The 17,998-nt window shown below is 41.5% G+C and overlaps 2 long non-coding RNA genes across 2 annotated transcripts; one reads left to right on the top strand and one right to left on the bottom strand.

Annotated features, from left to right (window-relative positions):
• The first annotated feature begins 2,359 nt into the window (after nt 1–2,359).
• LOC310681712 lies at nt 2,360–6,585 on the top strand. Its single transcript, XR_014513539.1, has 3 exons — nt 2,360–2,644; nt 5,909–6,009; nt 6,445–6,585. It is a non-coding gene; the product is annotated as an uncharacterized lncRNA (long non-coding RNA).
• On the bottom strand, nt 6,332–10,110 carry LOC310681692. Its single transcript, XR_014513517.1, has 2 exons — nt 9,598–10,110; nt 6,332–6,582 (listed from the first exon to the last, which is right to left on the bottom strand). It is a non-coding gene; the product is annotated as an uncharacterized lncRNA (long non-coding RNA).
• Between the last annotated feature and the right edge of the window lie 7,888 nt (nt 10,111–17,998).

A 17,998-nucleotide genomic window follows, 5' to 3' on the forward strand; every position in this document is an offset into this window, starting at 1 on the left:
GTTAAATAATGGTAACCTCTCTTTCCAGGGGAATTTTTAGATGTTGTTAAGCATCTGCTACAGTTCATTGAGATGGACAGTCTCTACTGAAGAGAGCCAGAGCCCGTTGTAATTTAATTCTGCATTTGAAAACTCAGTGGGCTGATTCACACTTTGCATGACATATGTGTTTCCTTTTTTATTTATTGTGTGTGCAGGTGTCCATCTGCAATATTTGAAGGGGAGATGTGTACTACATATCTGCAAATAAATCATGTTATGCTGAGCTGTCCCATGAGGTAATGTGCTATCCGGTGATGTAACACTCCACTGTGAATAAATAATACAATTCTGTTTTGAACTTCCACAAGGTTCAAAAGAGTCCAAAGTCTCTTTGGAGCTTTCATTCTTTCATGCTTTCCCCCCACCCTGCATCTCTTCATAGCTTTTGTTCTTCCCAGATTCCCAAATTCCCTTTCCTCTTTCCTCCTTTCCTACTACAGTGGTAGCTCGGATTACATATGCTTCAGGTTGCATACACTTCAGGTTACAGACTCTGCTAACCCAGAAATAGTACCTCGGGTTAAGAACTTTGCTTCAGGATGAGAACAGAAATCGTGCTCCGGTGGCATGGCAGCAGCAGGAGGCCCCATTAGCTAAAGTGGTGCTTCAGGTTAAGAACAGTTTCAGGTTAAGAACGGACCTCTGGAACGAATTAAGTACTTAACCCAAGGTACCACTGTATCTCTCATCACTCATCCTTTGCTAAGGTGCCTTCTCAGCTTCCATGCTCTGCCCTCAGTGCAAAGAAAGGATGGATCATAGCCTTGGCTAGCCAAGATTACGGAAATAACTTCTGTTGCATTTAGAAAGCAACACAGAATTCAGAACACATTGTACTCACCAGTCTTTTTGGCTCTTTAGTTTCCCTTGAAATTCTTCACATTTTGCCTAAGGAAGGGGTTTTGCAGGGATGGGGCCCGCATGGCCCTACAGAAACTCCAGCAAGCATGGTTTTTTGGGGTGGGAGGGATAACTGAGTAGGAGAGGACATACTTGTAATGCAAAAGATCTCTTGTTTAATTCCCAGCTGGGGAACTTCCCTTTCTAAAACCCTGGATGCCTTTTAGTGTCAACAATACTAGCTAGATAGAGCATCTAAGGAATGTGCAGAAGTTTCCCTCCTCCAGGAACTTCACTAATCTTCAAAAGCAGCTGGCCCTGGTGGGGCTGAGACATCACACTTGCGCCCTGCAGGTGGGTTGTGGCTGCTTACTGGAAAACGAAGGGTGAGGCAGGGTGGTGCAAATGCATCAACAGAGCCAATCTGTCAGTCCTGCCAGTATGTTTGCACCATGCTTACCCTTCTTGATAAACAAGAGTGATCCACCTACCAGGAAACTAGGATAGCCATCCTCCCTGCCTACGAGGCACTTCTGCTCACGTTCAAGAAGTGCTTTTGGTTTAACTCCAAATTCTTTCCATGCTTCAACTGAAGAGGAACTCTCACATTAATTTCAAGTGGTACTTTAGGGGAATTTTTGGTAGTGGCTTTGGTCAAAAATTATACAATCTTGTAGGCTGAAGAGGCATCTTTATAGACTGTTTTGTAACAATGTATGGTTTTATTTTATTTATTGGAATCATGACAATTCCACCTTTCACTTATTCCACATCCTCCTTCCCGACCCAAGTTATATATCTTACACATATATAAACTGATAGAAGTGGGTGAAAAGAAACCAAGAATCATTCCACCTGACACACCCATTTATTTTATTTTATTTATTTTAACTTATTTGAGATTTTTCTCCTTAGATGTGGTCTGTCCCTGAATACAGACATTAGAGAACAAATGTCGCTTGTTCAACCAAAGACTCAAACTAAAATTATCTCTCTCTATCTCTCTCTATCTCTCTGGTTCTTTATATATTTTCTGATGGGGCCCTTGCTGCCAAGTCTGCATGAGAACCCTTTTTTCCCTTAAAGCCACAGAAATAAATTCTAAAAATGAAGAGTAATTGTTGGCTTTTTTCTTTTTCTTTTTTGCTTTTCGATGATGAAAATGAAACCTAAGCATCTTTCGAAACATTTCTTATTGGATCAATATTATATTAAGGACATACTTGCTGAAAACAGAGTTGTGCTCTGTTCTTTTTCAAAAAGAAAAAAGAAAAATCCTGCTAATGATGAAAACAAATGAGCAAGATTTATCTTTTTGACAAGTCATGTGGGTGTGAATCCTTAATTAGCATATAACAGGTTTAGACTCTCATTTCCCCCATAGGGCGTGGGAATGACTTAAAGTAGAAAATCCCAGTTCCATAATCAGCAAGGAAAGCCAAGAATGTTATTTTAAAATGAATCTATAATGGTGGAGATAGCAATCTCCCTGCTCGTCAAGGTTGGGTTTTTGTTTTGTTTTTTTCGGTTTTGTTTTTTAAAAGCAAGTCATTCCATCTCCCCAAAACTCAGTGACCGCGCTTTGATGACAAGCCAGATGGCAGTAGTTCCTCACACCCAGTGCCAAGGCGCCTGATTGGAGCTGCAATTTACCTTCCGTGGTGAAGCGCAGGGCTGGAGCATACCACAGCTGCGAATTTGGCTGCCTCTAGTAGGTATATGTGTGTGCACAGTTGGTTCCTTCCCAATTTGGATTCAGCAGGTAAGAGGCTGCGTCGGTACCCAGCAATTATAAAATTGGCATGCCCTGGATTGTTTACTCACAGTAATATTCCTACTGGACTTTATTAAAACACCATCTGTCGTGGAACGCTGCAGACAAAGAATCAAAACCAGAAACATGTCTTGAACGGGAGATGGGAAGCAATGCATACTTGTGGCAACCCTGGCGCAAGCTCAGGTTAATGGTTTTTGAAAGAAAACCATTCCCAGCCAGCCCAATTCTCCCTGAAATGCAACTTTAGAAGGAGGAGAAGTGGCCGGGGTTGGGGAGGAGAAGAGACCTTACATTTTTCTTAATGGATTTCCCTGCTCCAGCTAGAAAAAGAAAACTACGGTCAGGCATCAAGCTGTTTTGTCTTGCGTTGTGAGTCATTCTGGAAAAGGAGGTAAATGAGAGGCTGTGGATGGGCAGAATCCAGCTACAAAATTAAACAGGGAATGATTTAAGGCAAAGCCATCCGATGAAATGGCGTTCAGCACCACAGCAGAGTTCTGAATATTTAATATATAAGGTGACGCAAGACAGTTCCAATAAATATTAATAATTATTATAAATGCCATTAGAGCTGGTAAAAGGGGGCTAGATTTATATAGATAGATAGACAGGCAGACAGACAGATACCTCTCTTGCCCCACATTTCTGCTGCTGGTTATTTTTTAAGCCAGTAGCCAGTTATCAGAAGTGGTCAAGCATTCTTTATTTTGTTACTTTTTATTTTTGGTACACTGCAACTACAATTTTAAAAAAAGACTCAGGTAGCACTCTAATAAAATGCAAAATGAATAATTAAATATGCAGATGCAAGGAATAGTGAGACTTGGGCTCGGGCACATTTTTTTCAGTTTGCCAAAAAGGTAGCTGTCAGCTTAGGAATCACACGTGAGGAGTGTGCATGCCCACATGTAAACAAGACCCAAATCATGCTGTTTAAGATTAAAGCTGAGATAAAGGGAGTGCAGTGCGAGCCAAGAGCAACCCCTGGGAGAAAAATCTAAGTGCACTAAAATGCCTGGGTTGCTTACGAACCGGTGCACTGAGATCTCTCTGTGCCGAATGAGAAAGATAGTCTATTTGGGAGACCCATGGGGGAAATGAACACCAATATACAGAGTCACTAGTCTCTAATTTGCTCTTTAAATCCAGACACTGTGCTCAGACTCTTCGTGTACAAGGGCACTCCAATGTCTGCAACCCATGGGATATTTGCTTTCTCCAGGTGCAAAAACCGGCCAATTTTGAGGCTGGAGGAACAAATAGACATTTTACTTTCATACAGTGGGCATGTTTCTACACACTCACACATCCACGCTTCATGCGAGAAGCATGATCAGAGTCCAAGGACATGTTCTAGACAGGCAAAAACACTCAGGAAGGGTAAGAAGTAAGGGTTGGGGTTGGCTGCGGCCTGGGGAAAGTGGATGTGACTGCGAGGGGGTGTGTGATGGGAAGAGACCAAAGCGCCAGGTGGAGAGGTTAAGTATTTGGCCCCTAGCCTGAGATTCCCAGCCCCTGCACTACAAGATAACATTTATACTTGTTATTGCACCATTCATGGCACCTCTGCAACAGTCAGAGGCCTTTGCTTCCTGCACTCAAGTCAAAAATTGATATCTTACTGGCACCATCGGGCTCCTCCCATTGCATAATCCAGTTTGTTCTCCATGACAGCTCAGCTTTTCACCTTCCTTGATGAAAGAAAACCTCAGGAAGGGCCCAACAACGCTGCCTACTGTTCTACAGCAGAATGGTTTTCGTGAACCAGAAGTCCATTAGGAATTTAAATGAGGCAGCTAATTATGAGAACTAAGCATCCTCCTCTTCCCCCCCCCCATGCATTTGCACCGCACCGAAACACCCTCCTCAAAGGAAGAGTGCCAAAATATTTTCACAACCATCAAGATCCCTGCTGGTCTCGTGTTGCAACTGCGCGGATGCCTCTGGCACAAGTGTCATTTCATAGCCTACCTGTGCCTTGGCACGCTCTCAGAATGGCCTCTCACACTGTGCAAGGCAAACAGGCTCAAGCTGTATAACATCTGTGCCAGCACTTCGGCATCCTTATAAATCATTTCACAGCTCTTACTGGGGCAACAAGGAGGGAAACGCTGGCATATAAATGTAAATCATTTATATTTCCTCTGGAACGGAATAATAATGGGACTTATTTGCCAGCTCTGCATTGTTCCAGGAAACGGGTTAATGGGAGCATTGGTCTTATGGCTTCTGAAAGGGGAGTGGGGAAAGTGGATTTGCTGAAGCCATGCAAAAGTGATTAGAATAATTCGTAGCACTTCTGACAGTAGGATTCGTGTTTTGTGCGGCCGCATTGTGTAGTTGGTCTGAGATCTACCTTACTGCAGGGAGTAATGCCTTTCCTTCACCTCCTGGCATGTTTGAAATAAGAAAAGAAGCCTCGACTCAACATCCATCTCCCCAACAAGCTCATCAGTGTACAGAAGCTGGCGCTATTCGTCTACAAAAATGGAGGTGTCAAATGACAAGTTGATAGCCGGCAACAGGGAAACACTTTTGCAGAAATACTTTGGGGCTTATCTTTGACTTGGACCTGAGCATCGGGTCCCAGTTAAGTGATTATCTGAGTTCTGCCTCACACACTGCGCCCAAGATGCTGACACGAGTTGTGCCTTGGAAATTGACTTAGAAGAATAGGGACATTGTGGACCCTGGCACTGAGCTTGCACCCAGTAAACAAAAACTATTTAAATCTAAGACTAAAGACTAAGACTAAAACTAAAACTAAGATCCTACCCCAAGCCAGGATCCTCAGGAGCAGCAATCCCCATGTCATAGCTGTCAACTTTTCCCTTTCAAGGAATCCTATTCAGAATAAGGGAATTTCCCTTAAAAAAAGGGAAAAGTTGACAGCTATGCCCCATGTTGGACATACTGTACTGAGGAACCAGCATCCTTGCCCCGCAAAGACCTCACAGGTCAAACCTGTTCACCACAGCAGAGTGTCCAGCTCCAATTAATGGAGTTGCACTGACAACCAAGTGGCTATTCATTTAAATATTTCCATTCTCTAGCAAAAGATTTGGGCTTGGAAGACCAAGTCAGGAATTCTACAGTTTACATCCAGTATGCATTAGAACAAATTGTTTTCCCCATCGGACCGGTTTGGAGAGACCTGTCCAGGGTTCTGAAAGACCTGCCACTGACCATTCTTACTTTCCAATTCCAGTTCTTGGCATTTTGATTTACTGCCCATCCTCTGCCTTTCAGCATCTCTTCTTGCTGTCTCTACCAGATGACTGCATGGCCTTCACACTTGTTGGAACAGGGCAACTGTGCACTTAAAAATGTAATGTATGAACGCAACAAATGTGAGTTTGCAAACATATGTCAAGTTCATAACTTTGCTCTCTCATAAAGCCTTGGGAGAATTAGTTGGTTTTATATTTTAAATCCTGAGCAGGATCCAGCCAAAGCTAAGCCCTTTGAAGGGCCACTCACTTTGATGGGAGCTATTTTAATGCATTAGCTTAACTCTCCTATTGGAATCAATTACATTTTGTAATACTGTTGATATTGTATGTGGTGTTGTAAGCTCTCCAGTGCTCCAATCTGGAGGAAGAGCTGGGTATTATTATTATTTTTTAATAAATAAAGCAGACTTCAAAGAATTCAGCTTGGGCAGAAACATGATTATTTCATTGCACATGTTGATGGTTTTATTGTGATTTTAAGGAAGAGTTGTTTCATTTTGTTATTTTTTACATTCATATCCCATTTTTCTTCCATGATGGAGTATAAGACAGTGTGCATGTAGGTCCCATATGGTCTTCCTTCCAGAAACCGGATTAGACCCAGGCCTGCTGAACTTCAGCAAGGTGACAGCCTTGTGTACCTCTTCTAAAAGGCTTGCATAGAAGAGCTGGAGATGCAGTACATTGGCCCTGTAGAGGAATGAAAAAAGAGATACTTTCAACTTTGACTTCACTTATATCTTATGTCAAGCAACTGGAGAAATCACTTCTTCTTGGAATTTAATCTGGGAAATTTTTAAAACATGCCTACAGAAGTAATGAATAGTAATTTATCTAGCAATTTATCTGTAATTTCATTAATAGCAGTCTTGCACTTGGATATGTCTGTACTTGAATATCCATGTTTGGCTCAAAGACAAACATTTATGTAACCCTCTATGATCCTGAAGTTTTGAAATATTTATTTACCAACTGTGGATTTCATCACAAAGCCACATACAACCTTGAGCCAACTAGACATAACATTTTTTATGTGGGTTGGCCTTCTTTCTTTCTTATTTTTTTATCAGGATTTGTATCCTGCTTAATCATCCATAACCTCATCATGGCTTGGCAGATTACCTTAACAAATTTCCTGGTGGGAGTCAGATCAGGTCCATGATATGTGGAGAAATTCAACTCTTTCCCTTGCCACCATCCCACTCAGAATTTCCATATATTGGCATCAGTTGAAGCTGTCCTTCATTGCACATAACATAACATTGCACATAACAAGCATGGGGGTGATTCATGTTGGCATGGACAAAAGATTAAAGTCCCACCCACCCTCTTCCCATGTCTTGGGCCCAAATTAGCTATTTCCTTTTAGGGAAAAAAAATATGGCATCCATTCTGTACCAGATGACAAATGATTTGGCCCTCGGAACCACTTGGTACACCAGAGAACCAGACTCCCATCCCACTGACATGAACTGGCATATGACTGAGTTCAGACACCCTCCTACCTATGGTCTTTTGCAAGGCCACTGTTTGCTGACGAGCTCATCCATGAAACTATTTCAGAGTCTGGTAGTTACGATATATGGCCTTTATTTACAGCTCTTATTTTTTCCAGATGCACTTGTCCAACTTCTAGCTGTCTTGCTATAAGCTGAGGCTGTTGTGTGAAAGCCAACTACTTCCACCTCCTATGTGATGAATCTAAGCTGGGTGGTTCTACATCAGGGGTAGGCAACCTAAGGCCTGTGGGCTGGATGCGACCCAATCGCCTTCTCAATCCAGCCCATGGATGGTCCTGGAATCAGAGTGTTTTCACATGAGTAGAATGTGTCCTTTTATTTAAAATGCATCTCTGGGTTATTTGTGGGGCATGGGAATTTGTTCATTATTTTTTTCCAAAATATAGTCCGGCCCACCACATGGTCTGAGGGACAGTGGACAGGCCCATGGCTGAAAAAGGTTGCTGACCCCTGTTCTACATGCACAAGCCCATATTGGATCCTCCAGAGACTGATATTCTGCTCATGTAAGTTCACCCTGGATGTGATCAGACTGGCAGGAATTTAAGTGTTGTGAAAGCTGTAATGCAAAGACACTCTTCTGTTTAATCTGGGAATCCATATCTGTGTGTGTATATGCTATCATTGCTTACACACTGCCTACACAGGATTACTATATGTCCGGAATAACGTCCGGACTGGACAGTCAAGGAGGAGGAGGTAACAGTGGCAATGGTGAGGTGGTCCCAGGATTTTGGCCACTCAATAACCATGGCCCAATGGGAAAATTTATGGAAGATCAATTGGAAATTCACAAATTGTTACACAATTAGAGAGAACAAATTGTTACACGATTAGAGAGATGGTTTATCAGAAAAAATAAAGAATAAATCAAAACAGGAATTTGTTTCTAAATGGGAGGTTTTCAAAGAATATCTGAAAAATAAATATAGTAGTTTAAATTCTGTTGCAGCATTCAAGGAACTTCAGTAATAGTTGTAAGGTAGATATAAGAAATTAGATTTAATGAGAATATGTTTAATTATTAAAAAATGTGTAATGGCAATAAGTAATATGAATTTGAAGTATGGAATAGACGGGAGGTTGGGTCTTTAGTGATAAGACCAATAGATGTTTTATTGTTTGCTAAGAATATTATGTGTCTATGGTTATTTTTGTAATTTGTGTATAATTTGGTATTTGTGTTTTTTGTCTGTTTGTTTTTCTTGTTGTATAAATAAAAAACTTTAAATAATAAAAAAAGGAATAATGTCCGGGGTGGTGGTGGGAAATTGGCAAAGTGTCTGTGATTCCCCCAAAAAGCTCAATAACTTCTGTGTCCAAAATTTTACTTCCTGAAATGCACACCAACATTGCTCCTACAAGCAATAGACCAATGTGTGCACAGTGACTGTGAAACCAATATCCTACTCCCGATGTAGGAATTATCCTGCATGATATCTGCAATATTTACAACACTTGTGCTGCTACTATTCCCCTCCAATTCAATTCTGTCCTCCTGCAGAGGTTGGGCTGCATGCAAGTGTAGTCTACGATATGATACAATACGATAATCTTTATTGTCATTGTCCCATACAGAACAACGAAATTGAAAAAATCTACATCAGACATTCAAACACCAACAAGCCTGCTATACCAGCTATACCAGTCTGGTTAACCTCCTAAAAACTCTGATACCCCATAATTAAATACAATATACTCCCATAGAGACTACCTTACACTGCATTTAAAACCAAAATCGCATTTGGATAAAAAGTGTTTCTCAGGCAGCTAGTCCTAGTCTTTATAACCCTGTACCTTCTTCCAGAAGGCAAAAGCTGAAAGAGATCATTTCCGGGGTGCGCACTATCCTGCACTATCTCTGCAACTTTCTTATGACACCTGGAAGCATAGATTTGATCCAAGGTGGGAAGAGTGCACCCAGTTATTTTCTCCACAGTCTTTACAACCCTGGACAGCATTGTTTTTTCCCTGGCCGTGCAGCTCCCAAACCACACACACAGACCATAAGTTAATACGCTCTCAACAGTACTAATTATATGCTCCTCATTAATGCTAGGAATAACAGCAACTGCAGGGACCTATATAAGCCCCACCAAGGACCAGCCAGTAGCATGCACAATTATATTGTAAAACATCTGCACCGCTGGCTCTTGCAAGCGGCGTCTCATTTTGGGTGACTCACACCGGCTCAGGCTTGAAACGATATTGCCACCTTCTTCACCCACATCTGAAGGTTAAGTCACGTTCCTGGATTCAAATTATACTTTCCAAAGCAAGCCCTGCTTTTCGCCCTGCTGCACTGAAGTCCTTCCCTGTCTTCCAGGATAGCGAGAGCTTAGAGAAATAAAATGCAGTTGACCTGGCCATGCCTTGAGTGTTTGGCATGCCTGCTCGGCACCCTTCTTTACCAGGGTTCCCTCAGGAAGCTGAGCAGTTTTCCTCCTCTCTGGCGCGTGGCTTAGATAACTTATCTATTGCTCCGGGATAAATTGGCCACCTCCACTCTGCTGAGCACCTCCCAGCCTTCTCACCCGGTGAAAGGGGAATGAAACCTATTCAAATCAATGATGTTACCTGCAGAAAAACCATTGCATCTAAGAAGATTAATCTACACCTGCCAAGGCTGCCATCCGGTACATGCTTACTTGGAAATATTCCCACTGAACACCATGGGGCTAAAACATGCATAAAATTACCACCCACCTCCCCCCAAAAAGATAAGAACAGTCTTGCACCTAGGCCAGATTTTCAGTCCAATCCAGAAACTGAGCCAATCCCACTTGGTTTTACCCATTCCTGGAATGTACCACTTCAGATTGCAGCTTGGCGATTGCCGTTTTCTCATTTACCTTCAAATGTAGCATGAAATTGTGAGATCTAACCCACATAATCTATGATTCAGGGCTCTTCTTGACATGCTAGCTTTCCTATGACAGTTTTGACCCCACTGCAGCTCTGGGTATGCCTCCTTCCATCTCCACTGACTTGTTTTCCCTGATTATTATTTTTTAAATGGCATTTTTTTTTAATGATATGGAGAAAACAAAGAGGTGACTCAGGGATTCCCATGGGAAGAGGGATTACTATTGCCCCTCTCCATCCGGCCTCTGGCATTCACACTGAAAAATGGCATCCCATTTAAATTTTCCCATGAAATGAAGCAATGGAGAATGAAACCCGGTCCTTTTTTTTTTTTTTTAACATAAACCTGCCCTCCAAATCTGCATTTTCCCCTCTCTGCGTTCTATTTCTGTGTCATGCTCTAACATGATAGACTATGTGTGCGAAACATCTCCAGATGTTACTGAACTGAAAGTCCCACCAGCCCCACCAAGCACGGCCAGTGGCCAAATGCGCTGGGAGTTGTAGTTCAGCAATATCTGAGCCAAAGTTCCCCCACACTTGTGTTAGAATGTTGAGGACAGGATGTGAGAAAGGGGGGAGGAAAATGGGAAGGGGTGTGTCTGTGAAACCACATGCTGTTGGCTCAGTGTGGGTTACACCGCAGGACAAATTTGATGTCTCCTCAATTTAATATGAAGATGAAGTAAAAAGCATAAGTGGTAAAATCATTCCTTTGCAGTCTACAGCATTACAGAGACAGATACACAATTTCCAGATGCACAATTCTACTCCTCAGTTTCCATCCAGATGGGGAATTCTCTGACGCTGATGATTCCATGCTGCAACTATTTCTTTAATCTCCATCCCAAACTCTGCCCATCTTTGATATTGACCAGATTTAGCAGCATTATAGAAATTCATTACACCCTCTGAGCAGACACAAATAGCTGTAATAATACATAAGGTGCCGAGGCGGACAAGTCTTGGCATTATCGGGGACATAGTGCCGAGATTCAGAAAGGGAGCCAATCCCCTTTGCATGCAATTACACCAGAAACTGTAAAACAAACAAATAAAGGGCCATCTACATTGCACAAACACTGAATCTTCGATGACGGGAAGGGTTATCTGTACAGCTTTTTATGGGTGACATCCCTCAATAGAGAGATCCCTCGTGGAGATTTTAAAAAAAGAAGTGGAGAGAGTATGTGATCCTCATCACACTAGTGAACTTGTTTGCAAGATTGGAAGAGGGGGAGAAGCAGGGGGAAAGTGATAATAGACTTCTTTGTCATCAAAGGGTAAAGAAATGTGACAATCCAGAAACTGGTTTTAGGGCCCCATCTGCTAAACCAGAGAGAAATCAAGATTTTACAGTTCTATAAATATTTTAGTGTATGCCATCATTTATGAACTCTGGCAGCTATCATAAAATCTCTCTGACTTTTGTTACAACTGCATATAAGGCCAGAAAATTGCATCTCATGGTAAAACATAAAAACCTAAGTAAAAGCACCATTCCTTCCAGTATATTCTAAAAATATACAACCTCCCTGTCAGTACATGGCAGGGTAGTTACCATCCCAAGATGCCTGTTTCTCTCCCGTTTTCCTTTATCTGATCCTGCCCTGGTCTTTACAAACCTTTTTGTATCCTTTTATGTTCCATAAATAGCGGCCATCACAACAGAGCAGCCAAAATAGCTTTTACAGTGTCACAACATAGCTGTAAGTAAGAGACACTTAGGTGATGATAATGCTGCAGATATATACAGGGGGAGAAAAAATAAATGTACACTGACCTTTTGTCTAATTACCTTTGATATGATTTTTATCCTTCCGTGGAAAACTTATTTAGCACACTAGGGTTGTGGGGAAGAGACTAGCCTCAGAGAAGATTCTCAGGACTGTAATCACCGAGGAGTGAAGAACCCAAGGCCGTAAGAGAGGAAAAATAAGGGATGAAATATATTCCAAGATTAACACCCCACCCCCACCGCATTAGCCTATAACATGCCTAACTCTGACTGAGGTTTATATGCTTTCCCAAATGGTCTGATCATCACACACCATTGGGAATTATAGTCCTAGGCAATAATTTGAAAAAAGCCAATCTCTACATAAATTATATTCTTGTACTATGAGAGGTTGTATTTATTAACCAATGTCTTCTCTGAAGTAAATCCCACTGAGTTTAATGAGACTGCCTCCCGTGTAAAGGTGTACAGGATTTAAACCTAAAAAGTCTGCAGTGTTAAGTCTATAGCAGGCACCCCCAAACTCGGCCCTCCAGCTGTTTTGGGACTACAGCTCCCACCATCCCTAGCTAACAGGACCAGTGGTCAGGGATGGTGGGAACTGTAGTCCTAAAACAACTGGAGGGCCTAGTTTGGGGATGCCTGATTTATAGCTTCTCCCATTCTTAGGCCTGGGGCAGATAACTGGCTTTTAAGCATTACAGATAATCTGTATCTACCTATATACAAACATACATTTTCTAAATGGGAAAGCAGGTAACAGATAAGTCATATGATGTACTATCCTATTATCCAATCACAGTTCAGTAGCAGCTCACAAACTTGTAAAGCATCCAATAACATACATTCAGTTCCTACTAGCACTTTATTTAAACATTGATGTAGCACTGGTAGTTGTTGTTTGGCACCAACATGTGTCAAGGTAATAGAGGCTATCAAAAAGCAGGTGGCAGTTGCAAAATATCACACATTAGCTTTCCAAATTTTGAATATTATTATTTATTACATTTAAGGATCACTTCACATGATGCAATTTACAATATATTCACAACATACTGAGTGAACAATTAAGTAGATTTAGATAGATGATAGGTAGATAGATAGATGATAGATGATATAGATGATAGATAGATAGATAGATAGATAGATAGATAGATGATAGATGATATAGATAGATATATCTAAATATATATGAAATACAAAAAATAAACCATTCTAATGCATTGCAAAATAATAATGATAATAATTTAACAGCTTAAAACTAAACAGGAGAGAATAACACTTAACACAGATGATGTATCTATTTCCAATACTTTTCTAGACCACTTTTCATTTAACACAACCTCAAAGCAATTTTTCAGTGAAACAATAAATCATAACAATACAGCAAAAAACATCAAGGTCACAGCATAGATGCTGGTGAAAAGCTGGCATCAAGGGTCTGGGAATGGCCAAGCAAAAATATGTGGGTTTAGTAGGTAGAAGAAACATGCCACCATTGATGTCTGCTATGTTGCAGGGGAGAGTTCATGCTATCAGGTGAGGGCCACCCTGTCAATATGGAGTTCTGCAGCTCATGGGATGGCCAGCAGGAGATATAAAAGGAAGCTGTGGTCAGGATATCCAAAGAGCAGGCAACACGGGAGGAAGAGAAACTTACTTGATGGCAGGAGGTTCAGATGAGCCCATGCACATTTTCAAGGCATGAATGGAGATACAGGGCTCTGTGGCTTAGGCCTGCCCCTGCCAGCAGGACAGCCTCCTGTAGCATCCTCCTGGCGTATCCATACATTTGACTCATGTCATTAGAAGATGTAAGCAAATATTGGCATGTGTACATAACTGCTTCTCCATTCCATTGAGATCCTGATTTGGCCAGGATTGCCCCTGACAGCTACTTTTACTTGAACAATCCTGGCATCCTGGGGACAGAGAGCAGTCATGCACAGTCTCTAGCACACTGGATAGGGCAGCCCTCTGACTTGTGGCCCATTAGGCTATAGTTCATCAGACAGTTGTATCATGCATCTGATACACACTTCTGAGCAGCAGCCTAAGAGCACAGTCCATTGAGTGCTATTTCTACACAAGTTGCACTGAAATGCGATGGCATGGATCTGCAAGGCAGTGGAGCTTGTCCATTCCCATTTATTTCCTTTTTTCAATGAAGGAGTGTCAGGTTGGGGGACGGGTTAAAAGGCAGCATGCTAACATCATTGCATTAAAATCATAATTGCTTTGTGTGTTATTCCTCACTTATTAATGTGCCTGTTTGACAGTATCTCTAATAAACCCCTCTCTATCTCTAATGAGTTTAGTCCACAGAGGGTATCTTTCAGCCTCAACAAGCCACCAAGCAATTTAGGTCTGTTGGCAATTTCTGCTTAAGGTAGGTCACAAACTGGAACAAAAATTAACGCTGTCCATAATGATGGTACTTGTTCAAGCAGCTTGGGGGTCACACACAAGCTTCTTTGCATCACAAAGTCTTCAAATTCTTTGAAGTCAATGCAGAATGTTCCTAAGAAGCACAGAAGAGAGGCTCAGATTGAATGGAAGCCTCATTTGATGTCATGTCCCAACACAAAACTGAAGTAGATTGACTGCAGAAAATTTACACCAGAATCAGGAGTACTTCCCTCAGGCCAGGGGTGAGGAAACTGTAGCCTCTTGTATATTGCAAGGCCACATCTCTCATCATCCTTGACCACTGACTGTGCTGGCTAAAGTGGATGGGAGTTGGAGTCCAACAACCTTCTGAGGTCCACAGGTTCTCCTTACCTGCCTTAGGCCCAAACTCAGTGCCAGCTTTGCACACAAACTAAGTAAACTATGGTTTAGGGTCTCAGATTACAAAAGTTCTTTTTAAAAATCCCTGTTCCTCTAAATTTCAAATGTGGCATAATTGGTTAAAACAAATTAAAGGAAATGGGGACTCTAAAACAAACATTATTGTTTAGATATGACCAAAGTATGCTTAATGGTTGTGTTTATAAATCTGTTCATAAATAACCTTAATTTACCTTAAAAATATACAGTGGTACCTCGGGTTACATACACTTCAGGTTACATACGCTTCAGGTTACAGACTCCGCTAACCCAGAAATAGTACCTTGGGCTAAGAACTTTGCTTCAGGATGAGAACAGAAATCGTGCTCCGCAGCAGCAAGCAGGAGGCCCCATTAGCTAAAGTGGTGCTTCAGGTTAAGAACAGTTTCAGGTTAAGAATGGACCTCCAGAACGAATTAAGTACTTAACCCAAGGTTTCACTGTATATTATTAGGCCAGATGTCCATAAATTGCGAAACAGTGGCAGGCGAGGTTTGATGTTTACACATTTTGGGGATAACGCTACAAGGCCTCTTAAATTTGGCACAGTTTCGGACCTCAGCACATCTTAATCCCTCCCTTCCAGGCTACATTTTACAGGCAAATGTGTGTGAGCTGCTGACCTGTGTTCCTCTTCCCCACATCATCACAGGAATGCAGGTGGGGGGGTGCAATATTGTTATTGCTTTAATACTTTCTTATTCCCATATATGGCAACCAATGAAAGGGAGGGGAGAGAAATCCTATCGTGGTGATATAACGTGTCTCATTTTTTAACTACACATTTACTGGGGAGATGCTTTCTTACAGCTGAGTTTTATATTTGGGCTTTCATTTTAGGGTATTTTTATTATATTTTTTGGTACCCGGTTATGCCCTGGTCACATCTTTTTAACTGCCAAAAATAAAAGAAGTATACACTTTTTAAAAGATACAAAGGAACTGTGTCAAATTATCTGGAGGCATCCATCCATCAAAAGAACATTGAAGTCCATCAATGATTCATCTTCACAAGAAGCACTCTGACAATGGAGGCAACCACTGTTTCTCAAACTTTGGTCTCCAGCTGTTTTTGGACTACAACTCCCATCATCCCTGTCCATAGGTCCTGCTAGCTTGGGATGGTGGGAGTTGTAGTCCAACAACAGCTGGGGACCCAAGTTTGAGAAACACTGACTTAACCAAAAATTGCAGAATGTCTGTTCAGAAGTCCAAGTGAGTTAGATTTACTGAATCGGAACAACATCAATCCATAGAAAAACCAATTGACATTTGTTCTGATTCATTTGTAAGCAGCAGATTTTCCCAGGGGAAAGTGGTGAGACAGGTGGAAGTGCTCTTAGTCATCTTTTTGGTGCCAGATTGAGACATTTTTGCTTTGGGGTATTTTAAAGGTGAACCTAACTAATTTGCTGTTTCCAAAAACAACACATGAAGTGAACCACAGCCATCCATCAAAATTCGCAGTTCTCTGAATTTTGCAATACAGCTCTCCAGCCAAGCAATGTGTGCAAAAATTCATATCCTAGAGTAAAGTTTGCATAGGATGAAAATATTAGTGAAAAGAACATAGAAAAATGCATTAGATTATGGGACTTTTGGGGGGAAAGTGTGATATTAGGGGAAATTATCACTAAGATGTGGATAAATGTTCACAAAAAAATTTTTTTTAATGGGAACTGTTATGGAAATTTGGAGAAATAAACTTAAGATTGGGAAAAAGAGAAACTGAGAAAAACCAAAACTAACAGATCCACCCATGTCTACTGAGCTGGTACCTACATGGGAGAATACCTGAGAAGGAATCCCACTGAATATTAGAACTGGCGATACATATGATTGAGCTGAATTCTTCTCTCTTGTGTTACCTGCAGGCTAGAAAAAACTTCTCCTGCCGAATTCCAGCCTGTCGCGCAGCTTCAACAAAACAAAAACTTGACAATACATCCTGTAAGTTAAAACACTTTCATTGTTGAGCCCTTGAAGGGACACTTAACAGAACAGCAAAACAAGCCTCGGACATCATTGGATTGTAATGGTAATGACTTATACGTAACCACTGGCATAAATATGTCCCAGAGACTGGTAGAATCACTTTGTGCAGTTATCTAAAGCAGAAAACAAAGCGGCCTATGGAACGAGTTGCTTTTCTCGAATAGCATCTTCTTTCTTTCTTTTTTTTACTTTCACCACACGCAGTCAAGTCTTTCCGAACGATCAAAAAGATGTTAACACTTTCCAAACGCACTGCTATTAAAATATTTTGTCACTACTTCAGTACATCAAATGATGCAATGCCTAAGCTCCCCAGACAATGCACAGAACATTAGAGAATTAGCTTAACATTCTGACAACCTTGTGATTTTATTTAAACAAGTTCTTCCCTCCCAATTCCCTACGGAGGCGCGATTGTGTCTTTCTGTTGATTGTAGTGGACATATCGCAGATTCCTAACAACTTTCCCAATGGACCACCCACAACACCCTTTGTACAGTGCTACCACTGCTGGCCCTATTCAACTTCCTCTACTTTCTGCTTTATTTTCTTTCTTTCTCTCTCTTTAAAAAAAAATGCTAACACTGTCTTCAGATCAGCAGAGACTTAGGCCTGCCATCTGTGCCTTCGTGATGTAGTGCATCCTAACCAATTATTCCCAACGTGCTTTGGAGTAAACAAAATGTCGACCATAATAACAAAGAAGATTTAAAAGTAAAACAGCCCTGGAGAACTTTTGATGAGAGTTGGTTAGAAGGCCAGCTCCAATCAGACCTCAGTATTGGGGGGAAACATTGTGAAGTAATGGATCATGTAGAGCCAAACTATATGTTACAATGCAGCCATGTGCAACATGTCTTAACTACAAAGCATGTTAAAAGGTAAAGGGACCCCTGACCATTAGGTCCAGTCATGGCCGACTCTGGGGTTGCAGCGCTCATCTCGCTTTACTGGCCGAGGGAGCAGGCGTACAGCTTCCGGGTCATGTGGCCAGCATGACTAAGCCACTTCTGGTGAACCAGAGCAGCATACGGAAACGCTGTTTACCTTCCCACCAGAGTGGTACCTATTTATCTACTTGCACTTTGATGGGCTTTTGAACTGCTAGGTTGGCAGGAGCTAGGACTGAGCAACGGGAGCTCACCCTGTCACAGGAATT

Source organism: Podarcis tiliguerta, assembly GCF_965153285.1.
Source record: "Podarcis tiliguerta genome assembly, chromosome: 7".
Taxonomy (NCBI): Eukaryota; Metazoa; Chordata; class Lepidosauria; order Squamata; family Lacertidae; genus Podarcis; species Podarcis tiliguerta.